Source organism: Protopterus annectens, chromosome 13.part0 (assembly GCF_019279795.1).
Source record: "Protopterus annectens isolate FY-2018-M chromosome 13.part0, PAN1.0, whole genome shotgun sequence".
Lineage (NCBI taxonomy): Eukaryota > Metazoa > Chordata > Ceratodontiformes > Protopteridae > Protopterus > Protopterus annectens.
The window spans coordinates 158,351,281-158,369,580 of NC_056747.1; the positions used below are offsets into that span (position 1 = coordinate 158,351,281).

An 18,300-nucleotide genomic window follows, 5' to 3' on the forward strand; every position below is an offset into this window, starting at 1 on the left:
CTGGCATGTAAGAGCCAATGAGGAGAACACTATAACGAATCAATGGAAACGCGGTCTACTCCACTCCAGCTGCTGCTAGTGTAATGCTTGTTGCAAGAGGAAGTTTCGGAAATTAAAGTCTGTCTTTTTTTTCCCTGACCCATTTATAATGATTTCAGCATCTCAGAGGCTTTTTTTTCCCTGACCCATTTATAATGATTACAGCATCTCAGGGTCTTTGGGTTGAATAACTTAAGCAACAACAAAAAGAGAATGGAGTCATGCTGAAGGCCAGATGCAGTACTTTGCTGGGGCATTTTGTGGTCCCTGGAGCACCTACTGAACTCCTCTACAATAAAGTCCATTTTCCTTTTTTAGGGGATAAGCTCATTGGTGGTATGTTTTAAGACTGATGCAGTCTTTGTGGTCTCTTTGTTAATTATTGTATGCCATATCGATAAGTATTACTTTTGTGCAAGGTATATTCTATTTTATACCCTTTATAATCTGTTAATGTTTTTTTCTATAGCAAGGACAGTTCCTATTTCATTTATTTTTGTTGGTTTGGTTGTGGAGGAGTTCAATCTTTAGCACTCCAAATCCATTATTTCTGTGTGTTTCATCTCATTTTGTCAACAGATCTTCATTAATATTGTTCCAAATGGCTGTTGTAGCGATTCTCAGCTGTATGATATATTAGATTTCTTCCCATTGAAAGAGTATTTTCTTTTTAGCAAACAGATAGTGAATCCTCCTTTATTCCTGTGTTGTATGATACTTCTGACATGATTTGCTTCAAGTGGGGAGAACTGTCACCATAAACCAGTCAGTGAAATTCCTTTGGACCATCCTAGTTGATAGCTCTGTTCTTGTTGGGCATTTCTTGAATTTTCTGTATTACCAGTTAGAATACTTAAATTTCACCCCTCACTGGAGACAAAGATGTTAGTGAACTGATATTAATTTAAAGGCAGAATTTTATGATTTAACCTTTGTCATTTTTAAACAACAACAGTATGCCTGACGTTCACTTACTGTTCACAAATTACAAAGTCACAGGGAATAATGTAATCTGCTATGTAAAGTAAAGGTTTAATAAAATGGAGTTCAGAGTAATTCTGATCTATAGAGTTGTATTTTTTTAAACCATGTACATCTTGTGGTTATAACCAATAGTCAATGTTAAGTACGAAAGGCATCAATGAGCATTGCAGTTAATAATTCCTAGATATCTTCAGATCTAAATACTATTGAAAAACAAAGTTTATAATACAATGGTTCAAATAAACATCTATTGATTTGAAGCCAAGTAAATTATTTTAACTCTTGGGGCACTGAATGTAGTATTATTCTCAAAACAACCATTGATAACAGTGGATCCATTAGAGTCATTCAGAATCTAGATATGGGAGCCTTGTTTTGTATACTGGTTTTAGTTCAAAACATTTAGATGATTCTCCAGCTGTATTAGGAACCATAATACAATCACTGAATAGCTAGCCATGGAGTGGTTCGGTATATTTTGTACCGTTAGGCAACAATTCAGAGCATATCTGGGAGTTTCCGCCCATGTTCCTGACATAACTAAAGAAGGCCTTGTGATTATCTTTAGTGTCTAGCACAATTTTTCTTTCAAAACTGGCCTTTGATGATTTTATGAGAGAACAAAGTTTCTTACTAATACTGATCAGAGATGCCTTCCCTTTTTGGGAATTTGCTCTGTCATGTAGTAGCTTCCTCCAACTCTGTTGTATAGCTTATTTATGGCCGGGGTCCACCAGACCGGTCTCCTGTTTTTGGAACAGTGACTCTTGGTTTTATTTGGGATAGCACAATCCATGCATTCCTGCAGGTGCTCATAGAATGCATTTGTAAAGGATACAGCGGATTGGGCTGTATTATCCTTTGGCCAAGGGGCTTTTAAGGACTCCACCTCAGTCTTGAGAAGTGCAAAGTTGGCTTTTAAGAAATTATTTATAGTGATTTCCTTGGCTGGGGGTGGGGACGGGATATGGATGTCCAGGGAAATTTTTTTATGGTCTGATCTTTCCAATGAGGGGTTTACCTCTGGTGTGGAACATACAGTTCCCATGTTGGTGATGACCAGGTCCAATATGTTCCCTCTTGTGGGAGTGATGACCAGTTGTTCCATTGCATTAGAGTTTATAAATTAAAGGAACCGTTGGGCGAGGATGTTTGGGCTTGTGTAGTTTTAGCAGTCCATGTTTGGGTAGTTGAAGTCACCCAATAACATAGTGTTTGGAGAGACCTTCATATTCTCCAGTGTTCTCAGGAATGCCAAGTGGGGTTCCTGTAATAGGATGGGTGCTCTGTAGCAGGCTACAAACTGAAAGGCAGTTTTGCCTACTGTTAGTTGCACATGGATGGTTTCTGATGCTTCGTGCAGTGCCACCAACCTGGAGGTGTAGGTATCTTTGATGAATATAGATACTCCCCCTCCTTTTGTGCTTCGGTCTGAGTTTTGGGGCCGAAACGCATGGTATGAGTTATAACCTGGCAGTACTGGGGTGCTCTCAGGAGCCTTGAACCATGTTTCTGTTACTGCACAGACATCGATTTTCTCCATGCTTAGGAGAGCCTCGAGTGCGTGCATCTTGAGGTTTAGACTACTGGCATTGAGTAGCATTACCTTTATTTTTTTTATCCTTGGGTTGTCTATGGAGGTGGGTTTGTCCTTTGAGCCTCGACTAAAAAAGGCACTATGGGTGTGGCAAGAGCTTTGGCCAGTATACGGAAGCCTAAGGGTGACAGGTGCAAGGCATCCCTAGCGAAGCAACGTGGCTTGTCGAGCATGTCATCCCAGGCTCAGACATTGGATCCCCTTTGAATGACACCAATACTTTAGCCAATTGTTGAAACTTATCATATTGTCTTTATACTGTGGCATCATTCTTGGTGAGGGCAATATGCTACTCAAGGTCAGGGTCATACCAGCCTGGGTTACATGGTCAGAGAGCTCCTATGTCTCTTTTCATGTAGTCCAGGGATGTACGTCTCAGGTCATTCACACCAGCATGGGAAATGGCTGAGTCATACTTGTACCTGCTTTGGAGTGACCTGAGTGCTTGCAATATGTGGCGGATCCTGGCACCCGATAGGTTACAGTGACCTTCTCCTTTTTCAGTCTGGTGAGCGGGACGTCAGTGTGGAGGACAAGAGTCCCCTATAACAAGTGTATTTGGTGTGTAGTTTGTCCTTAAGGGCTGTGACTGTGAGGCAAACTGATTTTGTGAGATATGTGACTCGTGGGTATTGTTGATGGGTGGCTGTTGCTTGGACAGTAGGTCTTTGCTGTTTTGGCAGATTTTTATTTAGAGCCTCCGAGTATGTTTTTGTGTGTTTATGTGTTGGGTATGCAGATGCAATAGGTCTGTGTGAGATTGGATTTGTGGTGCGGGTGGTTACCTTTTCCTCCTGACTGTGCCAGTCTTGGGTTGAGAGAGCTCTGCCTCCAGTTTGGCTGTGTAACTGCATCTCTCACATGTATTAGAGTTTGTTGGAAGGAGGACAGGGTGGTCTATGTATGTAAGGCAATTGTAACATTGCCTCAAAATTCCCTGAATCACCAGCTGGACTGGAGAGTAACCTTGAAACTGACCCTTGGACATACCATATTAGTATAGGGAACTGTTTTTTTACTGATCAGATTAAGGGAAGGGAACTGATTTTTCACTTGATCAGGAAATACTCTTTAGGCTTGTTGACGGAGGTATTTGTGTTTTGTATAAGGCAAATATATAAAATCTACTGCTTTCTGCTGAGAAACTTTACTAGCTTAGTATAGTAAAAACTGGTTGAGTAAAAACATATGTGGAAGTGATTGTGTGAGCAACAGTCTAAGATAATTCCTGGAGAAATGTAGGTGGGCAATGAGTTGGTGATGTAGAATGCAGTGAAAAGAGAGGACAGTAAATATATAGGATAGGCCTGGTTAGGACAGTAAGTACATAGGAAAGACCCAGTCACAGAAGTATTATGTTGATGTGAGGGATGGGGTACAGACAGGACGTTTGGGTATATCTGCAAGGTTGAGGATAGTACTTTTAAAATGTACTAAAGATAGTATTGACTATAAAATTAGACCGATTTTGATTCTTTAAGGATTATCTAGTTTACTGAAAATATGAATAATCATCTTCAGTTACTAACTGTTAACTCACCTAAGAGTACTCCTAGTATTTTGCTCTCCCTTGCCAAGAAATGCTATTCATCACATTCTTTCTTCTATAAGGAGTTACAGGAATTCACCTAAACACTGACAGGATATTTTTACAGTCTTGCCACAAAACCTGGAGGCAAAGGATAACATCCACTTATTATATATCCAATCACAGTCTACCACCTCTACAAGCCAGAGGTTGTTTGGTGGGCGAGGGCTTTGACTTCTTAAAGGAAACCTCATCAGATATTGCCATCTATACAAAAGTTTCACTGGAGGCATGGAGGTGAGATGATAGGATCTTAGGAACAAGTCTTTACTACTTGTTCAAAGCTGGAAGCATTTTTGAAGAATGTTTCTAAAACATGCTATGTGATCTGGTAGGGGACAATAGAGTTCTTAACTCAAATGAAATTATTTACTACTATGTTGGTGCCAAATGTGAAATACACGACTAAATTCAGGATAAGTAGTGTTCTGTTAGCTAGATGATGGAAAGCTATTGTGTTAATTATATTTGTTTAGAAATATTTTTGCTTTTTGGAGATTTAATTCTGAAAGGTACATGGTTATCAGGAGGGCTCTCTGTGGTCACAGTAGGTATACATTTGGTACAGAAGTTTGTTAATCACATGAAACATTTGCTATCAGGCTCTTGGTGAATGAACATTTGGTACAGAATTTTGCTAATCACATGAAACATTTGCTATCTGCCTCTTGGGGAATGATGTAATATGACACAGTACCTAGCACTGGGCATGCTATAATATGACATAGCACCTAGCATGGAGAATAGTATAGTATGACATAATACCTAGCATGGAGAATGGTATAATATGACAGAATACCTAGCATGGAGAGTGGTATAATAGGACATATTACCTAGCATGGAGAGTGGTATAATAGGACATAATACATAGCATGGAGAATGGTATATGACAATACCAATACATTTAAGACTGATGCTTTTTATCCATTTTTGCAAATTATTGGAATTCCTGTTTTTCACTTTTGGTAATATCTGAACAAGCTTACAACTGTCCACAGATTTAAAACACTACCTTATTGTTGCCTTTTACGATTTATATGACAGAGGAACAAAACACTGCAAAATTGACCCCTGTGGTACTCAGAGTGGTATTCCTAGGTAATGATATATTTCGGAATTCTTACTTGTAATAACTTGATAATCAGATGGAAAGCCAAAAGCCAGTTGATGGAGTCATCTGTAAATGACCAAGACCTTTTTTTTACATGAATTTTACATCAGATAGTGTGCATATGTACTGATACTGCTGGACTGTAGATGTTTGAGTAGACTTTTTATGATGGAAATGTTCTGAACTGGGAAGTTTTGTTATTACTGGTGCATGCATTTTGTTTCATTGTTTACTGGAAAATTTTCCAATCAAATTTAAAAGACCCTCAGACTGTACTGTATTGGTGAATATAGTGTACTACAATCAGGAAGGTGCATCAAAGAGCATGTTTCTGTTTCGTATGCAAGGGGCCTGTGATTTGAAAACCGCCCAAACCCAAAGGTAAACTGCCACTGGCAAGATGTATTTTCTGTGAATGTGAGTTTCAATGCTGTTTCAGTGATTGAGTTTTCAAGGGTGGAAACGTTTCAATGCCAAGTCTGTTCTCATTGTGAGATTGCATTGCTTTGTTTAGCAGATATATCTTAGTGTTTGCGCTGTACAATGCAAAATAAAACTTAAGTCCAAATCATCGTGGAAGTAAAGCAGTATGCACATTACTGTTTATGGTAAACTGTGTGAAATAGCCAACTAATGGTTCACTGGAATGGCTGTAGGCCGGGAAGCTCCCTTTGACCATGATGTGAATGGTGGCAGGGCACCAAACTGACAAGACATCCCCGGCTGAACTATACCTCTCAAGTGTCTTGATTTTTGCAGAATGAATCCATTATTGCTTCTTATTTTTGGATTATTCCTCTCAAATTTTGTGGTTTGCTGTCAAATCTTGTCGGAATAAAGTCACTAAATGAGACCATGCGTTTCAGCCTTCATAACCTTCAGAAATATGCATGCTAAAGGAAGACCTGTTATTCGATCAACTGTCTCAGTTTATACGACATCAATTTTTTGATTTCTTGCGCTGAGGTACATAGGTATGACATGTGTCAGGCCATCGCAGTCAGCCATAGACTCTTCAAATTGCGACATACTTGTTGCGTCCAACTACCCCATGTACTGACTTTCTATGTGTCAAAGCAAGGCGAGGAGCAGTTATGCAGTGTAAATGTGCAGAGTGTCCCCCTTCCAAGGCAGACACCAGTAATAGAATGGCTGTTCATCTCTCCTTGATTTTGCAGGATGTTCTGGTTTCTGTCATGTTTTTATACTGTTCATTTATGCTTATTATTCAGAAAGTGCGTGTTGCTCTGTGTTTAAGTAGCAATGCTTTAATGACCATCTGGTAAGACTGGTAAGCTTAGCTGAGATTGTAAAATGCAAGTACGTTGCAATAAGCATACTGTTAAAGAATTGCCAACATTGAAAGCCTTTCTGTTGCCACACAGAGAATACTTACATAACTAGATAACATATAAGCCTGGGGTATTGAAATGCATATGACAGTCTTTGTACTTAAAGACAGGATTACATTATTTTAACAGCTCATTACAGGATTTATCTGCAAACTAAACAGAATGCCAATCTATATCATGTGTGGTCCATATCCTGTGCAGTAATCCCTTAAGCAGTGTATTGTGAGCTTGTTTCCTAATAAATAATCCAGAAACTGCCAAAAACCACAAAATATTCCTCAACCTCAGAAGGAATGGCACCGCAGGAGCAATAATACGTCCTTTATTAAGACCACAGCACGTAAACAAAAATTATAGCAGCATACAGAGAAATATTTATACGCATTAAAAAATTACGTATGGGGAAAGGACAATAGATAAAAATTATAAAGGTACAACTCATAGTAACAATTTGAAAAAGGAAGAGATAGATCTTTTGCAACGAATAACATCTGACCAATCCATACGAATAACGAAACCAGATAAGGGGGGAGGGATTGTTATATATCACCAGGAGGATTATGTTAATAAAATGTATAATATATTAGTAGATTCAGGTAACTACATTACGGTATCCATGAATGAAATTAATATAGGATACAGACGAATAGATATGTTCTTAGAAGACATGTTGTTAGAAGGGAGAATTAATATGGACCTGTACAACTATATGAAAGTGGAAAACCCGATGTTAGCTACCATAATAGGAGTGCCAAAAAATACATAAAAATTACTTGGACCCCCCCTTTTAGACCCATCATAGCTGGGAGTCATTCTAAAACTTTCCCCTTAAGTGTAGTTATTGACACCTGGTTAAAGCATATTTATAATAAAATCCCTCATTTGATAAAGGATTTGTGGATGTTTTTAGGGAATTTAACCCCTGAGTTATGGAAGGAAGATTTAATCTATATATCCATAGATGTTATCGACTTATTTTCCTGTATCCCTAAAGAACAGGGTATGGACAGCTTTTATAATAGTATTAAACAATTTTTAAACTTGAACTGGGAACAATCTTCTGTTGTTATGGAGTTAATGAGCATCATATTAGATTACAATTATATATTTTTTGAAGGGGAGTTTTATAGACAAACCCAAGGTGTGGCCACGGGAACAGCATGTGCCCCATTATATGCTAATCTAGTGATGCTAGAGTGGGAAATGGAAAAAGTCTTCAAGCATCAGTATTTTAAATACATTAGATTTTATACAAGATTTCTTGACAACATTTTTATTTTGTGGGATGGACAAGCAGAAATGACTGATGAATTTATACAGTATCTTAACAACACCAGTCAGTTTTTGAAATTTACATATAATTTTAATGAAAAAAGGCTGTCATATCTGGATACTTATATTTCCAGTAACAAGGAAGGCTTTGAATCACGTATATACAGAAAAAAATACCTTTTCCAATAACTACCTGGAATTTACAAGTAATCACCCGTTTAAAACAAAAAAAAGCATTTTCAAGGGACAGTGCATTCGAGCGGCGTGAATGACATCTAGTTATAAAGATATGTTGCAAGAAATTGACTTCATTAGGTTATTTATGAACAGAGGATATTCACCTCGATTAATTAAGGAAGTAAAAAGTTATGTTATAAAGGAATGGGGGAAGAAATACACACCAGTATTGGGTAAACCATTAAAGAAAGAGGTAGTTATGGAGGAACGGAAGGACTACAAACGAGCATATATTTTAGAATATTCACCTCAAACTGTACATATAAAGGATATATTAAATAAATATTGGAATATTTTTACCATGGATCATGACCTAAGGGAAATAGTCGGTAATGCTCCAATACTTGTTTATAAAACGGGTTTGAAGTTAAAAAATATATTGGAGAGACCTCAGAGAGTGAAAAAGTTAACCTTAAAACAAGTGCAGCGTAAATGTGGTAGATGCACATACTGTCCGTTTATATATGAAGAGGATGGATTAGTATTGGAAAATATTAATAGAACCAAGATAATGTTTAAAAGAGGCAATTGTAACACAAAGAATGTAATATATATGGCAAAATGTTGTACTTGTTCATGTTTTTACATAGGGAAAAACAAACGTATGTTTAAGAAAAGAATATATGAGCATTTATATGCCATAAAGAAGGAAGATAACACCAATGCATTATTTAGGCATATATATAGAACACTGATAATACACATTATTTTAGATTAGGCACAGTCATAATCAGATAAAAATTACATGAAATAAAATGTACATAATAATGAAGGGTAGTAACACAATTTTATATTGTAGACACTAATCACATTTATTAAATAGTAGGAAGCTTAGAATGTAGTGTTTTACTAGGATTTTTAATAGTTTATTATATATTTCATTATATGTACAGCACTTGCCTTTTAAAACTTTATTGTGAATTGGCGCCAAAATGTGTATATATTGTGGTGTGTTTATTGATTAATTGATTCTGATGAAGTCCACATGATGGTGGATGAAAGCGCTTAATTCTACTACTAGTTTTATTTCTCTGTATGCTGCTATAATTTTTGTTTACGCGCTATGGTCTTAATAAAGGACGTATTATTGCTCCTGCGGTGCCATTCCTTCTGAGGTTGAGCTTGTTTCCCGTTTGCTTTTCATTTCTTACTGTGACTGTTTTCCCCTTGAAACAAGTAGATAGTTGTTGACAGGCAGCAGATTTTTTTTTTTTTTTTGGATAAGCAACATTTCTACAAGTGGGGGTATCACAGAGATTGCTAGTTTCAGTACGTTACTTGGTTTGGTTACTTGGTAGTTTAATAAAGCTGAATACAAGTATAATTAGAACTGGAGTACAAGGAGAAGTGGTTTGAGTTTAGGGCTGCTTGTTTTTCTTAGACATGATTTTGACTAGTCTTGTGATGGAAATGTTACAACTTGGGCAGTATTGTCTTTATTGGTGCATGCATTTTGTTTCAATGTTTTCAGGAATGTTTTCAACAAAATTAAAACTGGACTGCATTGTACAAGCACTATATATATATATATATATATATATATATATATATATATATATATATAAAACGTGTGTTTCTTGTCTGTCTGTCTGGACAGCCATCTAGTTGCTGAATATTTGAACTTTATTAAAATGTGAAGTCTATGCAGTTCTGTTTTTTATATATGCACTTTTTACCATTTAGTGAGTGTAGGCATGATTTATGTAAGTAGGGAAGCCCCTAAGGAGTGGGATGCATGCCGGTTCTCTGTGGCTGTTCATCTATATTAGTAGTCTAACTCTACTTGTGATGGAATTCAAAACTGGGCAGCATTGCCATTATTGGTGCATGCATTTAGTTTCACTGCTTTCAGCAAAAAGGTTCAAAATAGTAATTTTAAAACACACAGTACAACTGGACTCCATATTACAAGGAATGTAAATGTATACAGTACAGAGGTGTATTCAAGAACTTGTCATTTATTCCTGTGAAACGCAGCTGTGATTTCAAAATAGCAGAAACTTAAATTTACGTTTACACTGCCAATGGCTACATGTATTATATTCGAAAGTCAGTTTTGTTGCTGTTTCAAAGTCCAGATTCTGATTGCAATAAAGTTCAAAGTGTGCGTTTCAGACTGCAAGCAAGGGTGCAGGTGTGTGTGTGTGACTGCAAGCAAGGGGGCAAGTGTGTGTGTGTGTGTGTGTGACTGCAAGCAAGGGGGCAAGTGTGTGTGTGTGTGTCTGCAAGCAAGGGGGAAAGTGTGTGCGTGTGTGACTGCAAGCAAGGGGGCAAGTGTGTGCGTGTGTGACTGCAAGCAAGGGGGCAAGAGTGTGTGTGTGTGTGTGTGTGTGTGTGTGTGTGTGCGTGCGTGTCTGCAAGCAAGGGGGAAAGTGTGTGCGTGTGTGACTGCAAGCTGCAGTGCTGAGGTTAAAGTCTCTCGAGTGTGTAGCTCGATGGAATTTGGATTTTTTTGAGGTGCAGCATGTCCCTTAATTCCGGGCTGGACATGGCTTTATATGTCAGGCACAGGTCACCCCTGAGCAGGCAGTATGCCACTGAGTAGAGCTGGAGTTTCTTTAACCGGGCAGCATATGGTATCTGTTTGAGCCCTTTGATCCTCTTGGTGAGGTACTTTTGGGGTCTTTCCAGTTGCTGCAGGTGTTTGGTAAGGTACATCCCAAAAGGGGCATTGTACTGGATTATGGGCCTGATGAGGGATGAGTAAAGAGGCACGATGACCTCCCCTAATCTAGATGTGAATCCCTTCATGATTAGGTGGGCTATATAAAATGTTTTCTAACCACTTTGGCCACGTGGTTGTCAAATGAGAGACTGCTATCAACTTGGGTCCCCAGGTCCCTAATTACTTCTTCTGTACTTAATGGATTACCACCTATGTGGTAATTTGTGGGCACTTTGTTTTTGCCAAAGGGGATGACTATACACTTTTTGGCGTTTAGCTTGAGGCCATGGCTCTGGCACCAGTTGTAAACCAAAAGCCAGCTTATCTGTATGTCCTTTATGATGGATCATTTGACTTCTGGTACATTTTGCAAAACTAAATGGTATTTGCTTACTGTAGATTTGTAAGGTCCATAAAGATCATAACTGTTTCACAGGTGTCGGATCTTCATTATGCTGCAGTCTTAATGTATACATGGGGTATATTTATAGAGATAAATGGATAGAGCGCATACTTTGTAAATGGAGATAATGTAATTAAAGCAAAATATGTAGTGAGACCATGCATAATTACCCGTTGAAATTCTGAGTAAGCCAACATATGATGGAGTATGTGTAGTTGATTTGGGTTGTAATTGTAGACCTGGTGGGAAACGCACAATTGCCCGTTGCAGTAACTGAAAATCCAGCAAAAAAAGCAGACTATAATCTCACTATTCTGAAGAACCCTACTGATTCTGAAGAGCCCTACTGATATGTAACAAAGTACTGGCAGAAGTTCAGTAACTGCTACAAAAAGTAAGAGCATAAATTTGTAATGACCATGCATAAACATTAACTGCATGTTTTGGAAATAAGACGAAGTCTGGCACAATTAAACAGTACAACAAATTACAGGTGGTATATGCACTACCATAATTTTTTTTTTTTAAATATCGACTCCAAAAATCATGTGGGTGCTGTCATGCAAGTGTGAAATATTTCATGTTTATAGTGTATCATCTGTTAGCTATTTAAACAAACAGGAAGGGAAAATAAGTGGAAGACTGATGCTTTGCAAAGCAGTGATTATTGCCAGAGCTATGTAGCTTAGTTTTAAATTTGACAGTAGTGCAACAAAAAAAAAAAGGCTCCCACTGTAAGGAGGGAAAGGCTGACAAGCAAACAGTACATTAGTCTGGTCACCTGCTGTGAGCTGTTAATCACATGCAGATTATGGGTCAAATTACCCTTAGCTCTTTGACAGCTAGGGAAGGTAGGTGTGAAGTGGGAGGGGAGATTCCTTGAAGAGCTAGATTTCAGCCTTCACAAAAGAAGGCAACTTAGCATTTCTAAGATGAAAAGAGCTATAAAATGCACTTTTGAGTTTTGTTCTGTAGCATTTTCACTGCTTGTGCTTGAAGTGGTCATTGAAAAAGGATAACATTTTAACCAAAAGTAGGGGATTTTCAGACTGCAGTGAATGCCTGTTAAGTCAATGAAGTGACAACAGCTGAAGGCAAAACGTGGCAGATCTGATGCAATTTTTTGGAGACAAATAATGCATTCTGGGATACTTAGAGGCAGAGTAAACAGTCTGAATTTTTCCAATATGCCAGACCCCATGTGGTCAGAGTCAGAAATTGCATCTAAAAATATCTAAAAAGCTCAAAATAGTCTCAGAGTGCTGTTAAAATGTAGGAAACATCAAACCATGATGAAATTAATATGTTTTTTGAGTCTGAGGGTGCGGTTGTCCTTTAAATGGTTCGTCTGTGTAGGTTGTTGTTTGTATTACATTTTTGAAGTTTCAGAACTTCAGTCATATGGTGTCGACCATATAAGATTCAAAGTTTTGAAACTTCGATCATATAATATAGACCCCACTCAAAGATATCAGTTGCTACAGTAGATCAAGGTAGTTCACTGGACTTAGCTGAAGTGGTTCTCTTTGCAAATGTGATCTGGTACTACTGCATACTGAACAAGTAGAAAGAACTCTATCAATGTCTTTCAATAATGAAGGACAAAATACTAATTCTCGTGCTCTTCTCTTCGTAGATGTGGTTCTTTGGTGACCACAATGCAAAATCTGGATGTATTCTTTTTTAAGGAAGCAGGAACAACAATTTTGGGACCTTTAAAAATAATGCCATCTTCCATCAAAAATTCATCTCTATACAGAAAATACACTTGCACTTCAGGTGATACACTGGATTGTTTTGACGCCATCTGACATTAATATAGTGAATGAGCTTCTGTGAAATTAGATCAGTCGGAGTATGATCTCAACTCAAGTCTAGTGGTGGAAAAATTACACACTGACATCACATCAAAGTCAAACTTCTCTGCATCAAGCTGTTCTGTTGTATTTCTAGGAGATCTGGATAAGGTATCAGCCATATAAAGAAATTTACCTTTAGTGTAGACCAAGTGGAAATTGTAGTTCTGCAATTTGAGCATCATTCTTTGTAATCTCGCTGGAGTTGCATAGACTTCTTTAGAACAGTAACCAAAGGTTGATCAGTTTCAATCTGAATAGCTCGACCACAAATACAATCATAAAACTTGGAGCATGCAAATACTATTGCCAAAAGCTCTTTTTCAATTTGAGCATATTGAATCTCCATTTGCGTTAGTGTTCTAGATGCACAGGCTGCTGGTCTGCCCTCTTGAAGTATAACTGCACCTAAACCGAATTCTGAAGTATCACAGGAAAGAATAACTGTTTTGATCACATCATAGTATCTTAACGTAGGTGGGGTGGCAATTTTCTGCTTAAGGTCTTCAAATGCTTTCTAGTGATGTTCTAACCATAACCATGCAAGATTTTTGCATGTTAGCTCTCTTAAAGATGCTGTCAGCTAGCTTAAATCTGGTATAAATTATTTAACTGACCATGCCCAGAAATGCTGCAAACTTTGTACATTATCTGGTGCTGACATTTCCAGAAATGCTGCTTGTTTGGGCGGGTCTAGTCTCAAGTGAGTACTCATAAACAAATGTCCTATGTATGTAACTTCTGGAAGTCTGAATTTGCACTTTCAAAGTTTTGAGCTTTAAGTTCACTTCACATGCTGTGTCTAAAACTTTCTTTAGGTTTCTGTCATGCTCTGCTTCGCCATTGCCTCCAAACAACAGATCGTCTACTATTATGGTTCATAGGTTGGTACTAGGCTATCGGCCCTAGGGCCTATACAAGCCTAGCCATAACAATTCCCTGGCTATTTCTTCCCACAGTATTTTCTTCCCTGGACCCCTGACTAGCAGGGCAACTGACGTGATCCTTGGGGTGAATTTCCTATCTCCCATCCAATCATCAAGGTTCCTTCTGAAGAGGGCCAAAGAGGCACTCTGCTTGACATGTATGGGTAGTCTATTCCAGAGTCTGGGGAGTCTCTGGGTCAGGAACCTATCCCTCCAGCATGTTTTGTTCATTGTGATGACACTGGAGTGTACGTCTCGGAGGGATTGGGATTTCTTTAAGTGGAGCATGTCCAACAGCTCTGGGTTTGACATGTCCTTGTATGTTAAATAGAGATCGCCTCTGAGTAGACAATATGAGACACAGTATAGGTGGGAGTTTTTTTAGATGGTCAGCATAGAGCATCTGCTTTAGGCCTGTGATTCTTTTAGTGAGGTATTTCTGCGGGCTTTCCAGTTGTTGCAGATGTCTTGAGAGGTACATACCAAACGGGGGGGGGGGGGGGGGTTGTATTCTATAATGGGTCTAATGAGGGATGAGTACAGTGGGACAATGACCTTCTTTTTTCTGGATGAAAAGCCTTTAGTGATGACGTGTGTCACATAGGATTTCCTAACTGTTGTGGCAATGTGGTTATTGAAGGTGAGACCACTGTCCACCTGTGTCCCTAAGTCTCTTATCCCACTTTTGGTGTTTAGTGTACTGCCATCTATGTGGTAATTCACGGGTACATGTTTTTTCCCAAATGGGATAACTATACATTTCTTGGCATTGAGCTTGAGCCCATGGCTCTGGCACCAAGCATCTGTTTCTGTAAGACCTTTTGTAGAATATCCACATCATTTGGGGATTCAATAATGGCTCCCAGTTTGCAGTCATCTGCAAACTTTGTTAGCCAGAGTCCCTTAGTGTTGGCCTATACTTCAGCGAAGTAGATGCCAAACAAGAGCGGTCCCAGGACTGAAATCTGAGGTAATCCACTTGTCTGGAGCTGGATTTGGAGTTGGCTACTTTTACAGTCTGGGTTCTGTCAATAAGCCAGCTGGCAACAGATCGAGTGATGTAGGATTAATGCCCATCTTAGTAAGTTTATCTATGATTCCAGAGTGGAGGATGGTGTCAAAGACCTTGGCGAGGTCCAGATAGGTTGTGTGGACCACCTTACCCTTGTCCACGGCTTGCGTCGGCCCGGGCTCTGGAGACTGATTCAAAGGAGTCAATCAGGTTCAGGAGACATGATCGGCCCTTCAAAAACCCAAACTGCGTGGGGTCCAATGTTCGAAGGCTGCCAATGTCTTTGTTTAGAAGTTCCATGATAATAAGTTCCATGGCCTTGCAGATCAGGCTCATCAGACTGATGGGACGGTAGTTCCCAGGATCCAAGGTGGATCCCCCCTTGGGGAGTGGGATAACTGTAGCTGTGCACCACTCAGTGGGCACAAAGCCTGAGGTGAGGCTATGATTAAACATGGCACTTGGGTGAGGTGCCAGTTCATTTTGTAGTTCATGTAGTACACAGTCTGGGAAGTCATCTGGTCCCATGGATGCTGTATTCTTAGTTTTGGAGAGTGCGTTTTTTTATGTATGTGGCCGTTATTAATGGAATTTGTCAATCTTTCAGTATTGAGCTGGGCCCTTAAGGGGGTGAAGTTTGCAATAAATCGATCTGCCAGGATATTGGCAATATCCTTGGGATCAGTATATTTAATGCCATTCTGTTGTAGCTCAGAGCAGATCTGAGCATTGCCATTTAGATTCTTGACATAGCTATAGAATGCCTTCTGGTTATCTTTGGAATCTTTGGCAATTTTATGGATAACCTGAAAAAGTTGCTCCATTGCAAGCTGGAAGACTTCACTTGGAGAATTCACTCCAAATGGCATCCTTAGGAATCTGTATCTGACAAAGGGAGTACCAAAAGTAGTTAGAAATGAGGATTTGCAATATAACATCACTTGCCAAAATGAACTCTGCATCCAAAACAAAAAATACAGTGACATTCGGTATTAGAGCTGCAACTTCTTCAACTGTGGGCATTGAATGATACGGTCTTTTTAATGCTTTGTTCAAATCTTTTGGGTCAATACATATTCTGATTTTGTTTGAGCCTTTCTTGTGAGCAGCTACTATGGACAACACACATTCCATTGGTTCTATGACTGGACAAATCACACCTTGCTGCCCATTTTATCCAACTAAGGTTTAACTTTATCTTGCATAGCTATTGGAACTCTTCTTCCTGGTCTGAATACTGGTGTGATCTCTAGGTCTAACTTCATGGAATACACAACTGGAAGTTTGGCTAACTTGTCATCGAAAACATCAGCAAACTATGAGAAAATGGCTTCTGAAAAACTGGAACTCGAAACTGCATTTACATGATGAACTTCTTTAGCAAGAGAGAGCAGGTTCATTTTAAACCATCTTTGAGACCCAATAAAGATTGCATTGCTCTTCAGACTACATGGAACAAGTTGTAACTGTTCTCAGCTAAATAACATGGAAGTATCACGGAACCTTCAGTCTGAATTGCCTCACCTCCATAAGCAATAAGTCTCACACTACTGGTTATTGAGCTGGTCTTTAATTCTCACTCTTGCAAATGCGTCTGCTGATATAACCATTGTCTACTTTGAGCACTGTGGCTTTTCCATTAATCTGGACAGTACAAAATACTGCACCAATTATTTCACCATCTACACAGAAAGCTGACTGCTTTGGCTCTACTTGATCAACCCTGCTTTTTTTGTGCAACCTTTCTTTACAATTGTGCGAGGTTTACTTGATTTGCAAAACATTTGGAAATTATTACATTTTTTACACTTGTGACATTGCTGACTATATGCTAAGAACTTCTCCCCTTTATTTATTAATTTAATTTATTTATTTTATTTTTATTTTACATTTGTTGATCGGGATTGTCCGACTGAGCTGAAGTGCCCTTTTTCAGCACAGGCTCGGGGAGAAAAGCTCCAACATGTTAAACAATTTTCATTATAAATTAGCATTAAACAGCAATGTTACATGACTATTACAAGACATTAAGTAGCAATAAAGAAGTTACGTCTTACCATAATGTTCCATTTGTATTGTTGATCTTCGTTCATTCATTACTGATGGGTTATCGGTTCAGTCCTCAGAACCGAGCCGGCCTTATATCAAGCTCGCGTCTGCCAAAAACTCTCGAGCCAAGATCGTACCCAGAATGCACTGCTCCCTGTTACCTCAGATCAAGTTTGGAAGTTGATAGACAAAAGTAGAGGCTACTTCTGGTCATAACAGACCTACAATAAAGGAGTATATAAGATCAATCGGGAACCTCTGGAGGGGGACGGAGGGTGGGGAGTAATGAATGAATGAAGATCATCAACACAGATGGAACATTATGGTAAGACATAACTTCTTTATCTGATGTTGTTAATCTTCGTTCATTCTTTACTGATGAGACAGAATCCCCAGCTACCTGTATCCCTGGGTGGCCCTCATGTAAGGACGTTCCTGAGCACCATGGAGCCAAAAGAAGCTCTACCTCTGGAGACCAAATCCAATTTGTAATGAAGAATAAAAGTGTGAGGTTTGGTCCAAGTTGCAGCTGAGCAAATATCATTGAGGGAAGCCCTAGCATGGAAAGCTGCTGAAGATGCCATAGACCTTATAGAATGTGCTTTCACTCTGTGAGGTAAGGTGATATTGTTCCTGTTGTAGATAAAGGTAATGCAATTTCTCAACCATGATGCCAATGTAACTTTTGAGACAGGGTGACCTAGTTTTGGTCCAGAAAAGGCCAGAAATAGTTGGTCTGATTTACAGTTAGATTTTGTTCTGTCCAGATAGAATCGTATTTGCCTATGAACATCCAGGGAGTGCAGGCAATACTCTCCCTTGTTAGAATGATAAGGAAAAAAATACTGGAAGGTCAATAGAGTGGTTCATAGACCGCTCTGACACCACGTTTGGTAAAAAGGAAGAATTAGTTCTCCGTGATACTTTATCCTTATGGAAGACAAGGTAGGGACGTTTGATGCATAAGGCTTGAAGTTCTGACAATTGTCTGGCCGATGTGATTGCAACCAGAAACAAAGTTTTCCAAGAGAGATGCTTTAAATCACATGAAGACGCAGGTTAAAAGGGGGAGCTGTTAGGGCTTGTAGGACTAAGGCCAAATCCCAAGGTTGCAGTGGTTCTCTAAAGGGAGGTTTAAGGTGAAGAACCCCCTTCAAGAAAGTTTTACAGAGTCTATGTGACATGAGTAAAGAATCCTGAAAACCAATG

At 38.9% G+C, this 18,300-nt stretch overlaps 1 protein-coding gene across 1 annotated transcript in view; it reads right to left on the minus strand.

Moving 5' to 3' along the window:
* The window catches only part of CPAMD8 (C3 and PZP like alpha-2-macroglobulin domain containing 8), a 7,231,600-nt gene that overhangs the window by 4,102,179 nt on the left and 3,111,121 nt on the right, over positions 1 to 18,300 (minus strand). The window lies entirely within an intron of this gene.